Source organism: Charadrius vociferus, unplaced genomic scaffold (assembly GCF_000708025.1).
Source record: "Charadrius vociferus isolate BGI_N301 unplaced genomic scaffold, ASM70802v2 scaffold787, whole genome shotgun sequence".
NCBI classification, from domain to species: Eukaryota; Metazoa; Chordata; class Aves; order Charadriiformes; family Charadriidae; genus Charadrius; species Charadrius vociferus.
In genome coordinates, this window is record NW_009649307.1 from 927803 (window position 1) to 944912 (window position 17110).

At 48.6% G+C, this 17110-nt stretch overlaps 1 protein-coding gene across 1 annotated transcript in view; it reads left to right on the plus strand.

Moving 5' to 3' along the window:
* Window positions 1–17110, plus strand: part of RNF216 (ring finger protein 216) — a 63431-nt gene that overhangs the window by 32751 nt on the left and 13570 nt on the right. The window lies entirely within an intron of this gene.

Here is a 17110-nt window from a genome sequence, read left to right on the forward strand (position 1 = left end):
TCCGATGCTGGAAACAACACAGGTCTGGCTGGACTTCTGGTGACACCACGCTGGGTCACGCTGATTTTACTCGGGGAGAAAACTAGCACCATCTTGATACTCCGGAGTAAGGGAGGTGTATGAAAAGGGCTGTAGGGAATCGCTGCATCTCTAAAAATTCACTTGTGGCCTGAACTCTGCGACACAGCCTTCCTTTTGGCACGGTGGTTTGTTAAACGGCTGTTGTTCCAGGCTGAAGGTGGTCATTTCTGTCCATATGTACTGAGAGAAAGGTTATGCTACAAACTAGGGTTCCTCCATTTCTCCTGCTGCTGAAGGGGTGGATGTGGATGTGGGTGTGTGGGAAGGTCCTGCTCTGGGTTCTTCTCTGCGCCTTTCTGGTTGTGACTCTCCACTTAGCATTGAATACAGATGTTTATGCTTATACTTAGAAAAGGACAGTCTGGAAATAAACTCCTCTTCGCACCACTCCACCTCCCGCTTCGTATGTTAAGACTCTTTATTCCCTCATAGTAATTTTCCAAGTGGATTAGCACAGGTCACCAAGGCATCCACATCAGTAAAATACGACGAGATGTTACTGTCATCTCCTGAAACACTCCAGCACTCCACCCATTGCTTATCAACCTGCCCTGCGGTAATCCTAATAGCTATGTCATAGCAAGATTAACAAAAAAAAAATCCAGGCAAATATTTATGGTTCCCTTCAAGGTACGTATTAATCCGAGAAGGTGAAGTGGGGTAGGTGCTTTATGAGGAGAGCTTGGAAATGTCGCTCGTGTGGGCTGAGAAGGGATTCTGCGGGTCTGGGTGAGCTGCTGCTGCTGGCGTGGGGAAGAGTGAGGGTGTGGGGGGGACGACACGGGGACTGGGCAGCCTCTCTGTGTAGCATCCCCCGGGTGGGGATGGGGAGAGGAGCAGCTGCCACTCACAAAAGGGGGGGGACAAGGACCAGTGTTTTAATTGCCCCTCGGTGCTCTAGCAGCATCACACAGCAGCTCGGTAACGAGAGACAGGAGAAGAAACATAAAGACAAAGCAGAGGAGGAGCAGCTTGAGGCTGGAAGAAAGAAGCAGAAGAGCTATACAGCGAGGTGGCATCTAGTAAATGCCTGGGGAGGCGGTATTGTTTGGGAGGCGATAGATTTGGTCACGGTGAAGGCGGATTCCTTTTTGTCTGTGGGACTGTGCAGGGTTCTGGAGTTTGGGGAGTGATGTGAGAGGGCTAACGAGGTTCAGCTTCCTCCCCCAGGGTACAGCAAGTCCCAAGATGGTCATGTGCCAGACTCCAGTCTAGCTAATGGTGGGGATGCTTTCCTACTTTTAAATTCTCTGTGCTCATTAAAAGGTCTAAACTAAGATATATTTTTATTTATTTATTTTTAATAGCAGCATGTCAGCACTGACCAGAACCACGCGCTTGGGGTCTGCTGCAGAGGAAAAGGTAGCGAGGAGCGTAGTGGATGCTGCAGTTCAGCTCAAGTCAGGCAGAGACCGGTCTCCGAAGGGGAGAGCTGGAAAAAGAAAAGGAGACTCTTTCTAGCTGTAGCTCTGAACTCTAGGAGATATTTTTAATGTTGTTAGTGTGCTGTAGTCAAAGAATGCTTTGTGCCTGGCAAGGCTGTGGTAATCACTAATGCTTGTAAATATTGCCCCCTCTTTCCCAGAGGAGAAGAAAAAAAGCAGGATTCCTTGCAGTTTGTGTGGGTTTGGGGGGGGGTTATTCTGAATCAGGTGCAGAGCTGTGTCACCAGAGGGAGCAAGTGAGCCTGAAATAGTTGCTTTCAACAAAAACCAGCAGCAAATAATCACAGCCTTTGCAAGAGGTAAATTAAAACCATCTCCAGCCTGGGAAACATGCACAGCTCAGCATCTTTCCTCCATAAATATTTCCCTGCTGTTCCATCTTTGTAACCCCTTTGGAGCCCAGCAGCCGCGTTCTTCCCTCCTTGCCGTGTGCTCCCTGAGCTGGGCAGAGATTTTCACCCGTCGATAACTGAGCTCTGTGGCTCTGTCGGACCTTACTGGCCTGAAGAGGTCAAGAAAGGATTGGTATGAAACCAGTCTGGCCTTCCTGCGTGGCACTGGGCAGCCTGACATCCCTATGGCGCAGTTGTTAGTACTGGAGCAGTAGATTTAGTCATTTCCTTAGCAACCCTCACGCGTTTCTATTGCTAAAGCAACACTTCAGCTTCGGAGGAGTTTGGTCTCTCTGTCTTCTGTCGCCCTCTTTAAATAAGGGGGTTTTCCAGGCTTTGCCCACTCATCAGGAGCAGGCAAGTAGCTGGAAGTTTGGGTTTTTAACATTTGTGTTATCAAAGCTCAGTCCCAGCCACACGATGTTCTTTCCCACCCTATCTCAATGGCGGTTTATCCCTGTCTGCACAGAGATGCTATGAGGAATACGTGGGATTTTGCTCTGAGGAAGCTGAGAGCGAGTTGCCATAAGAGGGCTCCAGAGCTCTGTTCTTGAGTGCGCTCCTTTGTGGAGCGATCTTCCCCCTTTTCTTTACCAGTATGTCCAAGCTGCCTTAGCAAAACCCTCTTACACCTGCTCAAAATAGTAATTGTTTTTCTTCTTGTATTGCTCTGACTGGTTATGAACGTGGTCTCTTCATCTTAACCAGTATAGTTGTACCTATTACAATAATGCCATATACTAATAAAGCTTATTACATTGTCTGAATAGGGAAATTTGACTTGGTAAGACTCCTTCCCTTCTCCTGTTGCAACTATACTCCCGTAGCAGGAGCTGTGTCAGTGCAGCTTTGGGGAGAGGAGGTCGGGGACCACTTTGAGAGATGATGTTCATCTGTATGCAGCGTGCTGCCTGCCCGTCTGGGAACCAGCACAATGAGACCCGGGGACGGGGTTTGGGGCAGGGGAGGGAGTTGTGTTGCCATGACAATACAACTTGCAATGGATGACTCTTCGGAGAAAAGCATCGTGTTTTTTCAAAGGAGAAAATAATAAATAGAAGAAGAAAAAACAGTGTAAAATAATAGCAGTTGAAATACGGTGTGAATTGTAGCTTCAAGTAGATGCAGCTTGCTAGAAGAACGTGGGGCTGTAGGTGCTAGTTCTGGAAATGATCTTCCCCTTGGGGTGTCGAGGGAGCATTAAGAAGATCAGGCAGGAGCCAGGCATCCTATGAGTAAGCGTCCAGCAAGTTTTCCATGCAAATATTTGGACGTGCAGTAATGAGTTCCAGTAATAGCTGACTGCTGACTCGCGCCACGGGAGATGCTGGGAGAGCAGGGACCGTGTGCTGATAGCGTGCTTACCAGTGAAGATACAGCTGCCAGTCTGGGACGTCAGGCGCGGTGCAGATGGCCAACTATTTATATTTCTGTTGTGCCTAGAGCAGATTCCTCCGTCTTACCGCTGTCTGGGGGAAAGTAAATGTCCCCTGCAAGCCAGAAGTGGTAAGGATGTATTTACAGGAAAGACAGTGAAGTCCAACAGACCCAGTCCTGCTCTGGGGGCTTTTTAGGAATTTCCTTGTTGATCCTGTTTAGGTGGAACATTTTTAATCCTGCTGTGAATCCGTCTTAGAGATGGGTTTTGTTTTCGAGCATGGCCAGAGTAAGATCTGTTTCTACTTTGATCTGGCACCTAGCTGTAAGCTTGTCCTGTCTTAACATAGACTCCAAAGGCCCCAGTAAAACATGCTTTTTTTAACTGTCATCCTCCCAAAATTGTTCATGAGGAGAAACTAAACTTACCCAGTTGCCCGTAATTCAAGATGTATAATGATTGCACTGGTGTCACAGCCTGTTGTGTCTTGTTAAGCACAAATAGAAATTCCAAGGAAGGATGGGATAATTAGAAGCAATCCAGTGATTCTTGTGACTGTATAAAAATAACAGGACATTTTAAGGATGAGTTATTTTTAGCAGCCTCATGTCAAAAAAGTTTTGTGAGGTTTTGCATCTGAAAATAGTAAAATGAGGTATTATACCTGCACTTTTTTCTTTTTCTCTCTCTTTTTTTTTTTTGTTGGTTGTTTTGTGTTTGTTTTTTTTTTCTCTGAGGTGCCAAGGATCTTGCTTCATAAAATAAATTGGCTGTGGAAATTGTTGGGGCAGCTAACAGAGCCCGCTGGCTTCCTTTAGCCGTGGGACCCACAACCGGCCAAATGCTTAGTGGGTAGCGACGATCTGATTTAAGAAGAATCTGGTTCGAGCAGTACACCTGAAGGAAACCTTGCAGCCTGAAGCTGTGTGAGGTCTATCTGATCTGTATTCAATTTTGGTGGTTTATGGTGTCTTGGGGAAGGTAACTTGTATTTTCTGTTCACCTGTCCTGTCATGAGACTCTCCCGTAAGACGGGGTGGTTTTCAGGCTTGTTCTGCAAAGCTGCTCTTCCAAGGCAGAGCTTCCAGATTGGTGGCCAAAACCAAAAAGTGAAGCTTTTGTGGGTTTTTTTTTGTTACAGTATATCCTCTTTGTGCTCCTGGAAAGTCAAGTGGTAGTGTTTATATATCAAAAAAAAATGGGGGAGAGGGTCGAGGGTCTCGACAGCTGCTCACTCTGGCTGCCAGGCAGAATCCCGCACGCCACACCAAACCGATTCACAGAGGTGCTCAATTGCAGTGTGTGTGTTACCAAAGGTTAAGCTTATGCACCTGAACAAGGTGAAACAAAATTTAAGATCAATAGTGGAAGTGCTCTTGGGTGCTGCGCCGGTGGGACTTAGGCTGGAGAGCAATGGGTGATGTTCCGGAGCCGCACAAAGTGAGGCGGCTTCTCCTGAGGTCTGGGGTGGGACGGAGCAATGTCCCCTTTGGTGTAAAGGGGAATATACGGATCCTTTAGTGTTGTCGCATTCCGTTCTTGCTGAAAGTCTTCTGGTTTGAGAGGCTTCACCAGCCCTCCTCCCTGGGGAGGAGGGGGATGCACCACGGTCATGCAGGTGGGAACCACGGTAGGGAAGAAACTTGGAGACGTTGCGAGTACAAAGGAGTGATTCTACTACAGTAGATGATGTCTCGGGATCTTAATGTCCGCTGTGGGCATTGCACTGCCCTTCATCCCCAAATGGTATCGTGCAGACATCTTCTCTCTTAATGAGATTTGACAAACTGAAGCTTGGGTTCGTTTTTGCTTCTGGAGTTATAATCAGTTTTGTGGTTTCCACCCAATCCTGCTGCATTGTTTTATGTGATTCTGAAAGTGAAACTAGAGCCGAACAAAAATGAAGTTGTCCTGTCAGCTGCTGTTGTCGGTGCATCTGCGACGCGAGGTGTGAAGTGCTGCTGGCAACCAGCGGGCGATCTTAAGTGCGGCGCCATTTGGCCTTCGCCTTTTGTGTAAGTGGCTTTAAGTACATCTGTGTTGACTGCTGTAAAGGTAAGAGAATACTTTTTCATTTAAAAAAAAAAAAAAAAAAGCATAAAAGCAAAGTTACTGTTCCTGAATGAAATAGCTTCTGACTGCTGTTATTTGTGGATTGAGCCTGTCTGCGTTTGAGCTCGGGAATTCGGAATAACACCTGATGGAAGAAACGTAGGGTTTTTTTTAAGCAAACGTGAACATGCCCTAACTAAAAGGCCAAATACGTTCCTGATTTAAATGAAATTCTCAGCTTGTTAAGCATCGTTTTCCAGCGGATGCACACAGAGAGTTGCGTGGAAAGGAGCAGATTGGGTCGCCTGGTGCAGTGGTGCATCGTGTATCCGCAGTGCCCCGGCGGAGACTTCCCAGACCACGCGTGGAGCCCAGGGCTGCGCTCCCTGAACGCTGCCCGACTCTGCCTGTTTGCCGCTGTCTTTTTTTGGTCTCCCTCCCATTTTGTCTCCCTTTAAAACGAGACATCTGTGCTCTTCCACAGTCCGTTTGCCCATGTGCATCCCTGGCGGAAGCGGGAGGAAAAACCCTTTAATCCTTACTGGGGGGGGGACGGCGGTGGCCTCTGGTGTTTCCGGAGTTTTAAGGAAGTCTCTGAAGTTCCTCTTTGACTCCCCTCGGCAGAAATGTGACAGATGGGTCTTTTCCTTTTATGGCCAATAATGCTGGTTTCCCTTTGCAATAAAATCCCGGGTCAGAAGTGGAAGCGAGAAGTCGGGCAGGGGGAAGGGGCCGGTCTCACCAGCTCCAAATGGGTGGGGATGTGCTTTGCGACATAGTAAATTCTAGGTTAAAATAAACCAAGTTACAACATCTACCCGGAGGTGCTGATTTTGTTTGCTTCAGGGGCGCCTTAGGCTTTCAGTACTGTTGCTTAAGACAGCAATTAGGAATTGTGACTCTCCTTAATTTCGTGGGGAGCAGTCGATCTGGTCCCAACCCAGGATGGTTTTGAGATAGTCTGATTGAGCCTAGATAGCTCTGATTGAACCCAGGTAAGTGCAGGAAGACAATACCCGCTTCTTTTTGACAGTCACCTCCAGCCCTTCACGCCAACTGGAATGTCTTGGCCTCTCATGGATGTCTCAGAATAATTTTTTCCCTAAAGAACCGTTTTCCGCAGCAGTTAATGTGGTCTTTGTGCCTGATGCTTGGCACTGGCTTCGCTCATTAGCTGAGAACAGGTAATGTCCCTCTGGGTGGTAATTGCCCATGGTGTTGGTAAGCCAAAAGCCAACTTTGTCAGCCAATAATGGCTTTTACAAATCATCCGTGGCTGCAAATGGTCCGATGAATTTCAACCTTAAAAGTATTTTTCTAATAAAGTGAATGTCCTGTTTCTTGCTACAAAGTGCTTCGTATCCTGTTTCAGGACGTTAATGCAAATGGCTTGTTTGGCAGTCGGTTAAACTGCTCCATTTTTAAGTGGTCCAGCTCGTGTTTCTTCCCTGCAAAACCTGTTGGCTGCTGCTTTCGTTTCGGTTCTTATTCAGCACTTGAGCTCTGAAACTGGGGGGTGCTGGGGTGGGAATTGTAACTGGTTGGGAGAGTCTGGTGGGACGTTCCTAGGACTGTCCACAAGCCTCCTTTGCTTCCAGTAGCCACTGGCTGGAGCAAAATGGTTCATTTATGGGCTCCCCCCGCTCTTTCCTCTGGCAGGCAGCGGAAAGACCATTCTTACCCTGGTCCAGCTGGTCGTTACTTCCCTACTTGCACCTTTGAAGAAATGAATCAGCCACCTGAAGCGAGAGCGGCAGATTTGGGCTCACACAACCATCTCGATATGTTACGGATCTCACGTTTAATTCCAGCCACCCCTCACTAGATCACCGCTTCCAGTTGAGGGTGTACCGTTGGGGCTTCTCTTTTGGAGAAAGGTGTTTTGAAGATCTCCGTTCCTTGGTGGTTGACTGTAGGAAGGGCAGCAGGTTTTGCTGACGAGGACAACCTCTTCCCAGGGTTACTGACTGGTCAGTAGGAGCTAAGCGCTTCCCCACGTGTTGGGGAAGCTGTTTGGAAATGGTTTTCAGTAGCATCCGCATATTCTTTGGCTCTGTTTTAAGGATGGTGTGTTTGTAATCACACTTTTTTTTTTTTTCCTTCCTCTCCTTGTCTTTACAGCAGAGGTCCCGGGAAAATGAGAACAGGATCTGTAAGCAGCTCTAAGGCTGGGGAAATGGCTGAAACAGGCCCTGTTCCTAAATACTTTGCTTGTGCTGCCAAAATTGTTGATTTGATCTTTTGGTATCCCACATTTTGTATTTTTGTCTGTGGTTCATACCCCTCTGAGGGTATCGTACTTAATCCTTTTGGAGGAACTGCGCATGCAGCATGACTTAATCCATCCTTTTGGTAAGGTAAACCCCAAAGCGCCAGTCTTGCTCCTTACCTACATTCAGCCATACCAAAGCACTCCCTACTTGCAATTCTTCTAATTTCTTTTTTTCTGCGTGAGTGTAGAAGGCAGGAGGTGGACTGTGTGTGATAAAGGTGACTGGTGGACCCCCACCGTGCAACACGAGCTGCATTTCTCAGTGATCCGGCGTGGTAGGGTGGCTTTGCTTCTGAACCAGCCAGGATTCTCCCCTCAAAAACTGATGACAGTGGTTTGTTTCGCTGTTGTGGTTGGATTGTGGCAAAATCATAGAATGGTTTAGGTTGGAAGGGACCTTGAAGATCATCCTGTCCAACCCCCCTGCCCTGGGCCGGGACACCTCCCACCAGCCCAGGTTGCTCCAAGCCCCGTCCAACCTGGCCTTGAACACCTCCAGGGATGGGGCAGCCACAACTCCATGACTTCTCTGGGCAACCATCTGCTGGGTCTCAAAGGGATCCCTGGAGATGAGATGAGGTCGGTTGTGCTTTTGTTTTTTTGGCTTTTACACAAAACAGGCTTACAACATTTCTGGTTCATAGACAAATTGTGCCATGCAATTAGCTGAAAAGTGCACTTAATTAAACTTTTTGGTTACTGAAGCAGGGGGAAAAGAGGGGAACTGGTCTTTCTGATCAGTGATTGTAAGCGTGACAGAAAGGGAACTGCTTGCCTTGGGATTTCACAACGCTGAGGGTTGCAGCGTGCTCTTCCCGTCTCACTTCTGTTGCCGTGGGCCGTCTTCTGCGCGGTGCTGGGACCTCGCGAATGTTTCGGGGTTCGAGGCATTATTTTTGCTCTCGTTTTCCCTCCATCTTGCCCCCTTTTGCCCAGTCTCACATGATCGTGCGGAAGCGAGCCTGTCTTGCTGGATTACCAGCTTTTGTTTCAGAGCTGGTGCGGATGGAGAGGCTCCCCTTGGAATCGCTAACTCGGTTTAGCTTCAATGTCCGCAGATCCGTGGTGGTCTTCCTCTTATTCCAAAGAGTTTCCAAGCCCCAGATTTTTCTGTGACTATATAAAAAAAAAAAAGTTAATTGAAAGGGATTATATGCCTTAAACGAAAATTAAATTACAGATTAAACAACTCTTCTAATTAGAAGACAACTGTGTCCTGATTTAACCCTTGTTTGGCAGGATATTGCAGCACCACTGTTTTCTAACCTGCCCATCCTCCCTCTGAGTTTAGGCGGCTGATCGGCTTTGGTCAAGATTAGACTGGTCTGGGGGTAAGCAGGCACTTTGCACGACGGCCTGGGATGGCCGTATCCCCTCTGCCACGTTCCTTGCCGGGGCCGGTGGGTTTGCGGGGAGCGCGCTGGGCATTCCTCTGTTATTCCAAAGCCTGGTACGGTCCTGCCTGCAGAACACCTCTATATTCATTCACAGGGCACTGGTGAGGTGGCCTGAGGGGATGCGACAGTGTACGCCTGGAAAGGGCTGACACTGGTGTTTTCCCCCAGTGCGAGGTGTGCTTTGGGTAAGAAACACTTTTGATGGCTGCAGCCCGTGCCCGATGGTTTTGGACATCACTTCTCTTACTGCATCTCCTTCGCAGTGTCCCTCTGCTCCCTGCAGCCCTGGGGAGGCACATTTTATCTACCAAAGCTGCAGAGCTAAACAGCCTTAGCGGGGCTTGAAAAAAAACATCCCCAAATTGCGGTTTTGAGGCTTCTTGGCACCTCTACACCAAATAGAAACCCGGGCCCAGGTGCTGTTAGGCTGGGCTCACGGGTGCTTCCGATATGGGAGGGAATGGAAACGTCATCTGGGGGCTCGGAAAGAGGAATTGGTGATTTTCTGGCACGTCTATTTCCCTGATTAGTTTTCAGTACTTTGCTTTATTTTGGTGCACACTCATTTGCTTGATATCTTATGATTATGATTTTGAACAGGCATCTGAATAGCTTTTGTGGTGTGGGAGGAAGTCCAGTGCATGTATGCACTGGAGCTTCAGCTGAAGACTCCTCCATCACGCTGCACTTCTCGGTGATTTTGGCTTTTTAAAATCTCACACTGGGCTCTTTCTCGCCGGGCGGTTTCAGCAGGTTCCTGGTACAGCCCATCGGCTCTGGTTTTACCACTGGCTTATTTTAGCGTAGCAAACGAGCTGCAGATGACTCACTGTCACGTTGGTGAGTTTGGAAGATGGAGGTTAGCAGTTCAGAGGGCCGTTTTCAGTTCATCTGCCGTAAATATTATAGCTATAAATAAGGTAGTTACAAGGCTGGCTGCTGTGGCTCGTGCGCTGCGTGGCTCCGTCCGGGGGCCGCAAAGCTCTCCTCTTACCCTCTGCACAGAGCTCTCCTGGGGAGCAGCAGGTGAGGGGTAACTGTACCACGAAGGCATTAAAACAATCAATTATCTGAACTTCTGAGATTTCAAGGAGGCCAGGTATCACTTTGCTTTCATTTCTCTTTATCTTTGGTAGTTCCCCGGCATTTTTTATTTCTTTTTGTTTTCCTACGGCCAGTTTAAAGCTAGGAGCCGCCTTACTTTGGGGGTTTCCCCTCCTTTGGGTTTAATCTCGTGGCAAAGCAAGCTGTACTTGCCCAGTTTCTGAGGGTGTATTTGTACCTGGGCTAAAGCTGTTTCCCAGCATAGCTGCTCTGCTCAGCAGTTGACCTTTTCTCATCCCTGGCTGGTGTTATAATGACCCGGAGTGTTAACTCCTGCTGTAGGTAGAGAGTACAGTTAAAAAGGTTCTAAATAGGAAATGAAGTGTGTTAATGCTGCTAAATTACCATCAAAATTGCCATATTGCAGAGGCTCATTAAAAGTGGTCGTAGGTGTGTTACATAAACTGTTGATGGAGGAGAGGACATCTGTAACCGAGCTCCTCCTGGGATCCTTTCGTAATACAATAAAATCTGAGAGACGGTAGGGGGAGAGAGAACCAAAGAAAACCAGGGCAGATCTGGAGGAGGTTTTCTCCGGCTCCTGCCACCCAAAGCCCCGCAGAGGGATTTGTGTCTGATGGGGGGGGATTTGTTTATCATGTGGTGTTGCAAGAGGGAAGTTTCAAAATTAACTTCAGTAATTGTTCCTCCTCTAGGTCTTACAATGCGTTGTTAGCAGGTACCTCTGCAAATAAGATACCTTGCTTTTGTTATACCTTAACCTTCTTGATGTTGTTGCATACAACCCCTCCAGTAACCTTCCAGAGTTATCCTTTAAAAACCAGATTGCCTGTCTCAAAATCTAATCTGTTCCTCTCCTAAGGTCTCTATTGTTTCCCCCAGTTCCACAGTTGCTCCCACTGCCGTTTAGCCCTGCTAGATTTCATCAGTTAGAGTTCCAGCTATTGGAAGCAGCATCCCTTTTTGGGTGAGGTTGTACGTAGGATTAAACGGATAACCTCTTGGAGCTCCTGTGCTGAACGGGGTAAGGCGATCTGCATTGAGGGGAGAGGCAAGAGGGTCAGCTGCTGAGTGCTTTGAACTAGTCTTTAATTATTTATGTTGGCTGGGAAGGTATATAACTATTATCTGCAATCAGTCCAACAGATCTGGAAACTGGGTAACAACTACAGATGTGTTTCCAGTAGCATGTGCTGAATTTCTTTTAACTTTCTGCCCTGGTAAGGTGCAATATGACCTCAGGTTTACCGATTTAGACAACATCTTTGGTGTCTCAGACTATGTTTAACCTGCCTTTATAAAGTGACCGGGCGGTGGTTTCCTCTACTTGCACTGCAGGCTGACTCGGGTTGGTGGGTGACCACCTCTGGGTAGGTCACCAAGCCAATCCACCCTGGCTGTATCCAAACTTCCCAGTGTGCTGAGCTGGAGAGGCTCTGTGCGCAACATCAGTCTGCTCAGGGTAGGGGACTACCTTCTGAAAAATGTTATTTTAGGGGGAAAAGCTTGTCCTTACGAGAAACCCCCGTTTCTCAGTTTAGGAGAAGGGATGCTGCTGCGATGAATGAGAGATGCAAATACTGCAGTGCTCATTTACACAGCTGCCCTGCTGCCTGCAACTTTTGATGTGTTCCTTGCATCTCTGGAGCTTGAGAGGAAGCAGCTTTGAAACTAAAATACTTCTTTCCAAACATCCCAAATAATGGAGGGGGGGGGAAAACCAAACCTTTAACGTTTTGTACAAGTTCAAGTTAAATCATGATCCTTCTCCAAAAGAGCTGTTTCTCTTACTCCGATTATACTATGGTACCTGAGCATGAGATCAGCAGGCAATTTCTGGTGCTATCGTGGTTTCCACCTCTGACCGGCCATAGGGTGATGGTGTTGCTGAGCAGCACTTCTTGCGTGAAGCTGTAGATATTTTTGCCCTATAGGTCTCTAACCACTGCACCCGAACCAGCAGCTGATCTGCCCTTTTAAAGTCAAGCTCCGGGCAGCAGAAAAGCTTGCTTTTGGTTTGGTATATGTGTTTCAGGAACTTCTGAATTACATATATGAGATAGTCTTACTGACTTAGGCAAGCATGGGGTGGGAGTTACCATGTGTTTCTGGTTCTCAGGTTCTAGTGCAGATCACCCAAACCTCTGTGGGAACCGGTCTGCCAGTGTGTTTCTGGAAGCATTGTGTATCTCCAGTGCCTTAAAGATGGGGAGGGAGCAGAACATGCTGAATTTAACAAGAACACGCAAAACAGGAGGCATTGGTTGGGGTCATTGTTTCTGGAATGGGGTTTAATATATATGGCCGTAAAAGCTTTAACCAACCCTCCTGGTGGGTATCAATGCATATTTTTCTTATCCATCTTTTAACTCTCCATCAGTTGTAGGTCCGTACGTTTCCACGCTGGCATGTTCTTACAGCCTAGTCCAAGGCTTGTGCCCCTGCTTTATCTCTTACCGCAACCTCTCCCCTCCCAGAATAAATCAAGCCCGTGCTAAGGAGAGGAGACTTCAGATTTTCCTGGGTTTCTCTTTAGCCGCTCATCGCCTCCTGTTGGTCCCAGGACCCGGAGCTGCCGTGTGGCCGGTGGCCGCTGAGCGGCAGCGCTGCCCGGGGAACAGCCTTACTGGGGACCCAGCTCCTGGGGGGGAACAGCAAACCCCCCCCAGCACCCATCTCCTCCTGGCCCCTCGCTCCTTGCCCCCTCGCCCATCCGAGGCACGGTGTTCGTTTCTCCCCGCTGCATAGATTTTGTGCATTTGGAGTTAGTACTTGCTGCCCATCTCACCCGTTGCATGCGGCGATGCTGCCGGCTTTGGGACCGGAGGACTGCTGCGGCAGTTGCCGCTGGAAGGAGCACTCTCCATACTGGGAGGTCGGGTACCTGTGGAGTTGAGGTCCCAGTTCCCTGCGCTGGGTGTTTGTACGTCTCTAAAGAGGGTCTTTCCCCAAAATGGATTGTCTTGGACTGGATTAGAACCTCTTTATCCTAGCTTAACATATAGGAAATCCCAGAAACGGCCCTGAAGGAGTTTGCTCGTGAGAGCTTATCCATGCTTAAAGCATTCATTTAGCTACTTCTGCATCCATTTTTAGTTAAGGTCAGTGCAGCTTTCTGGACAGTGGAGACTTTGTGGGAAGGAAGACTGTGTGGTTCTTTGTTTTCCCATTAACTCCTCTGGTTGGGAATTGCAGCCCTTTAATTAAACCAGTGCAGTATGGACTGGCCCTGAGGTGCTATTCTAAGACTATTCCATTCACATCTGCTTTTGGGTAAAACTTGGCCTGTTTGAGGTTAGCCTGCGCTATTGTGTGTCTAAAAGCAGGAAGAACCAGAGAATCAATCACTGGGGCTCCGTCCCAGCGAGCTCCGAAGGGATGCGGGGCATGTTTTACCTCCCTCTCCCTCCTAGCAGGGAGCGCAGCGGCACGCGTCCCCGGGGGTGCCATCGGCGGAGACCGCTGGAGTGTGCAACTCGCCCTTCCTGGGGGACACGGAGAGTCGCACGGCGCAGCAGCGAGAGGATTTAATTAACCAGCATATGGAGAGCTAAGGCAAGCCCTGGACTCCGCTCGGAGCCACCACGGAGAGCCGGAGGGCGGTGATGACAGCCTTGTCCATCGCCTGCTGTTGTTTAAGTTGAGCTTCCCCTCCTCCCTTTGCATTTCGCTCGGTCAGTAGATGGCTTCGTGTAAACTCCTACAGAAGAAGCGGGCACGCAGGAAAAAAAAAACCGTGGGCAGTCGGTCAGTGATCTGTGCCTATCATCTGATGTTTTTGTCCATGTGGCATTTGTTTGGGTTGAAACCGGGCAAGCCAGTGCATCTACATGGCCGGGAGCGCATACAACAGCCTGACTGTAGCCAAAAGGACATGGAGACTGGCAGGGAGAAGTTGATAATTTGGGTGTTGTCACCCTCCCCGCAAGGGCTGGACCTTGGAGAGTTATTTTTACTAGGCAGCAGAGTGGAAAAAAAAAAAGTTTAGGCTGTCTTTTAAAACTGTATAATGCATTGCAAGCCCCAGTAGAAGTGCTGAGGAAGGTGGTAGGTTCCCGTAAAACACTCTTGTCTACCTTCGTTTGGTGCAGGGACAATTAACAAGGATGTTTAAGGATTGTGATGCCTGTGCTAAAAGCAAACTGGTTGCCCTTAGCCAGGCTGGCCCTGAGCACAGAAAGCTGCGTATCCGCACCGCTGACCCTGGGAACAAAGGATCGTCCTGAACCCAAACATGTTTGTGTTAATCCCGGCTGCTTCCTGGCGGCCAGCGAGAGGAAACAGAGCCACTACCTCTAACAGATGTACAGTGAGGAGATTACAGTGGGCGATTAAACACCCTCTCCATCACATCCTCCTCTCCGCCGTCCCAGCCCGGCGCATTAATGGGCTGTCCCAGGCTGCCCGCCAAGCTGGGGCAGATGTAATAGGCAGCAGATACTCAATCTCCCGCATCCGTGCCTGGTTCGGAGCCGTTGGCTAACACCAAGGCTTCTGCAAACGCGCTGCCCCTCGCACCGCAAGCGTGAGCTGCGTTGGCTGTACCTGCCTGCGAGGAATGGGCTGGGGAACGGCAGGAGAGAGACATATGGGGTTCACAGCATCCAGAAATGATGAGTTTCACTCAAAAGCTGTTAAAACTAAAGCGAAACGTGCTTTACCACATCAGGGATCCCCTACACAAGTGGGCCAGGGTTTGCTGGTGGACGAGACGCTGGAGGAGCAGTCAGGCAGGGTCTTGGTTTGGGTGGACTGACTTGCTTCTCAGCTGTTAGGTTTGGAGTAGAAGATTTCGGGGCTGGGAAATACTTATTCCCTCTTTGTGTGGGTTTAGGTGCTGCCTTACATTGCAGTAGCTGGTCTTAGTGCCAAGTGCTGCTCTTAGCATAGAAGTAATCGAGACTGCTAGCAAAACACCCAGCCATCCTACTGTCCGTTTAGGTTAATGAATATGGTAATGGCAGAGTATGTTTCTTTATCAAACAAAAAGCTATTTCCAAAATGAAAGAACCCCCTGTGGAAATTGTAGAGATCAGAACTGTCATCACGCGAGACGTGCAAAACCCTCGTCAGCCAAGCCGGTTGGATTCGAATACGAGTAAAAATCTAAAAAGGTCCCGTTTCTTTTCTTGGGCGAGTGCTGGGACCTCAGTTACGGCACTGGAGCAGTCGCCTTTGTCTGAACCGTGGGCTTTCTCCCCGCTTTTGCGCGAAGGGGGTCCAACAGAGGTTCCTGTAACTGCCAACAATGTGCCATTGTCTTGGGGAGAACAAGGAGAAAAGTTGCATCGAGTTCTGTAATGGCACATGTTATTGTCTGTTTTTCCCTGCCTCTGTTCTGGAGAGGATGTGGCTTGGTCAGAAGCAGCACCAGGTGACACTCGGAGTTAGGAAGCCGCGGGGACACCTCCTTCGCGGGGTGCATTGGACCGGGCAGGCAGAGCTGCCCGTGGGGTTTGCAGCTCCCCCGTGGCCAACAGGTCTTGGGAAAGAACCCAGAAATGTGCACACAGCTGCGATGGCACTCGCTGTGCGGCGGTCACGGTAACGCGGAGAACCCGATACATCCTATCTCATGCCATCCCAGTGCGTTTGGGAATCTGCACGGCCGTGCCTCTTCCCTTTTCCTGCGTGTAGGAGACAACTGTTTGGCAAATATCAGCAGCTTCAGCTCAAGGGAGAGCATTGTTGTTTTTTTTCAAATAGCTGCAGCGTGCAAAGCGAGGATGGTGGCGGGAACAAAAGGCAAAGGGAATGACTTGGTACGAAAGTATAAGCGGGACCATCTGCTTCGGAAGGGCATCGTTTCTAATTCGGCAGCGAAGGAGGCTCCTGGAGTTAAGTAATTGGGAATAGTAGGCTCCTGGCTGGAAAGTGTGCCAGCCCTTCTGGCAAAAAGCTGTTAAATCTTTGTTGCTGGCGTGTGAAAGTGGTTCTGTGTGGCAGGGCTCCAAAGACTGTTTTTAACCCTTGATGTATGTAAAAAAAAAAAAAAAAACCAACAACAAAAAAAACCACCCACCAACCTACAGCACTTTTGGTCTTGGAATGGCATGTGGCTGAGTGTCAAGAATAAAAGGGGAAGGTGGGTCCTCGTCAAGGTATGTGAACGGCTCCAAGTCTGATCCTCCCGTGCCGATAAGAGACAGACCTGGCCTGCAAACCTGTACATGAAATGGTGCCTGTTTTAACAGCTTTAAGCAGGAAAATGCAGGGTCTGATGAATGATTCATGAGGATCAATAGAACCAAAGCATTTACTGCTCCTTAAAACCAGTGCCTGCCTGCCAAAGGGTGCATTTGCAAGGTGAGCGATCACAAAATCCTCTGCCGAGCTTTTGGGACGCAGTCACACGCTTGGCTCTCCTCTTCCTACAGCCCTTACCCTGCAGTCTGCAAACATGTCCGGCTTTCCAGCCAGGACGAGGAGCCTTTAATTCTCCAGATGAAAGCACAAGCTGTTACGCATCTCCCAGCAAGCGCAAATACAAACAAGTCAACATTTTGCACCCCCCTCCTCGGGGTGGCTTCCTTGGAAGCTTTGCTCTTCATCCTGTTTGTCTGATTCGCGATCAAAAGAGTTTTGCTGCCTACGTGTGTCTTTAAGCAGTTATTTCTATCGTATCTCGCATAAATGTCCAATTTCTTCACTAAAATAAAATGAAGGTAACGCAATCAGGAAAGATCTGTCTCTGCAATCGTCCTCTTTCGCTAATAGCGCGACCAGAGCTGGGCAAAGCTCTTTTGGGACCTTCTTTGGTGTGGAGTGGAAGAGGATGCTTCACAGCCATATGGGTTTTCCTGCCAGGGGGAGAAAGTTGGATTTAAAATCCTGAGCCCCAGCCATCCTGAAGATGAAACGGTTGGATTGTGAAACGTGTACTTTTTCCAAGTTTGATTTGGATGTTTTTTAATCTTCCTCAAATTAAAGGAAAAATCTCTTGTTTGACCCAAAACAAAATTATGTTTTCTTTGGCTAGCCAACCGAAAAAATGGGCTCTATCCCCAGTCTTAGTCCAAGTTCCCGTG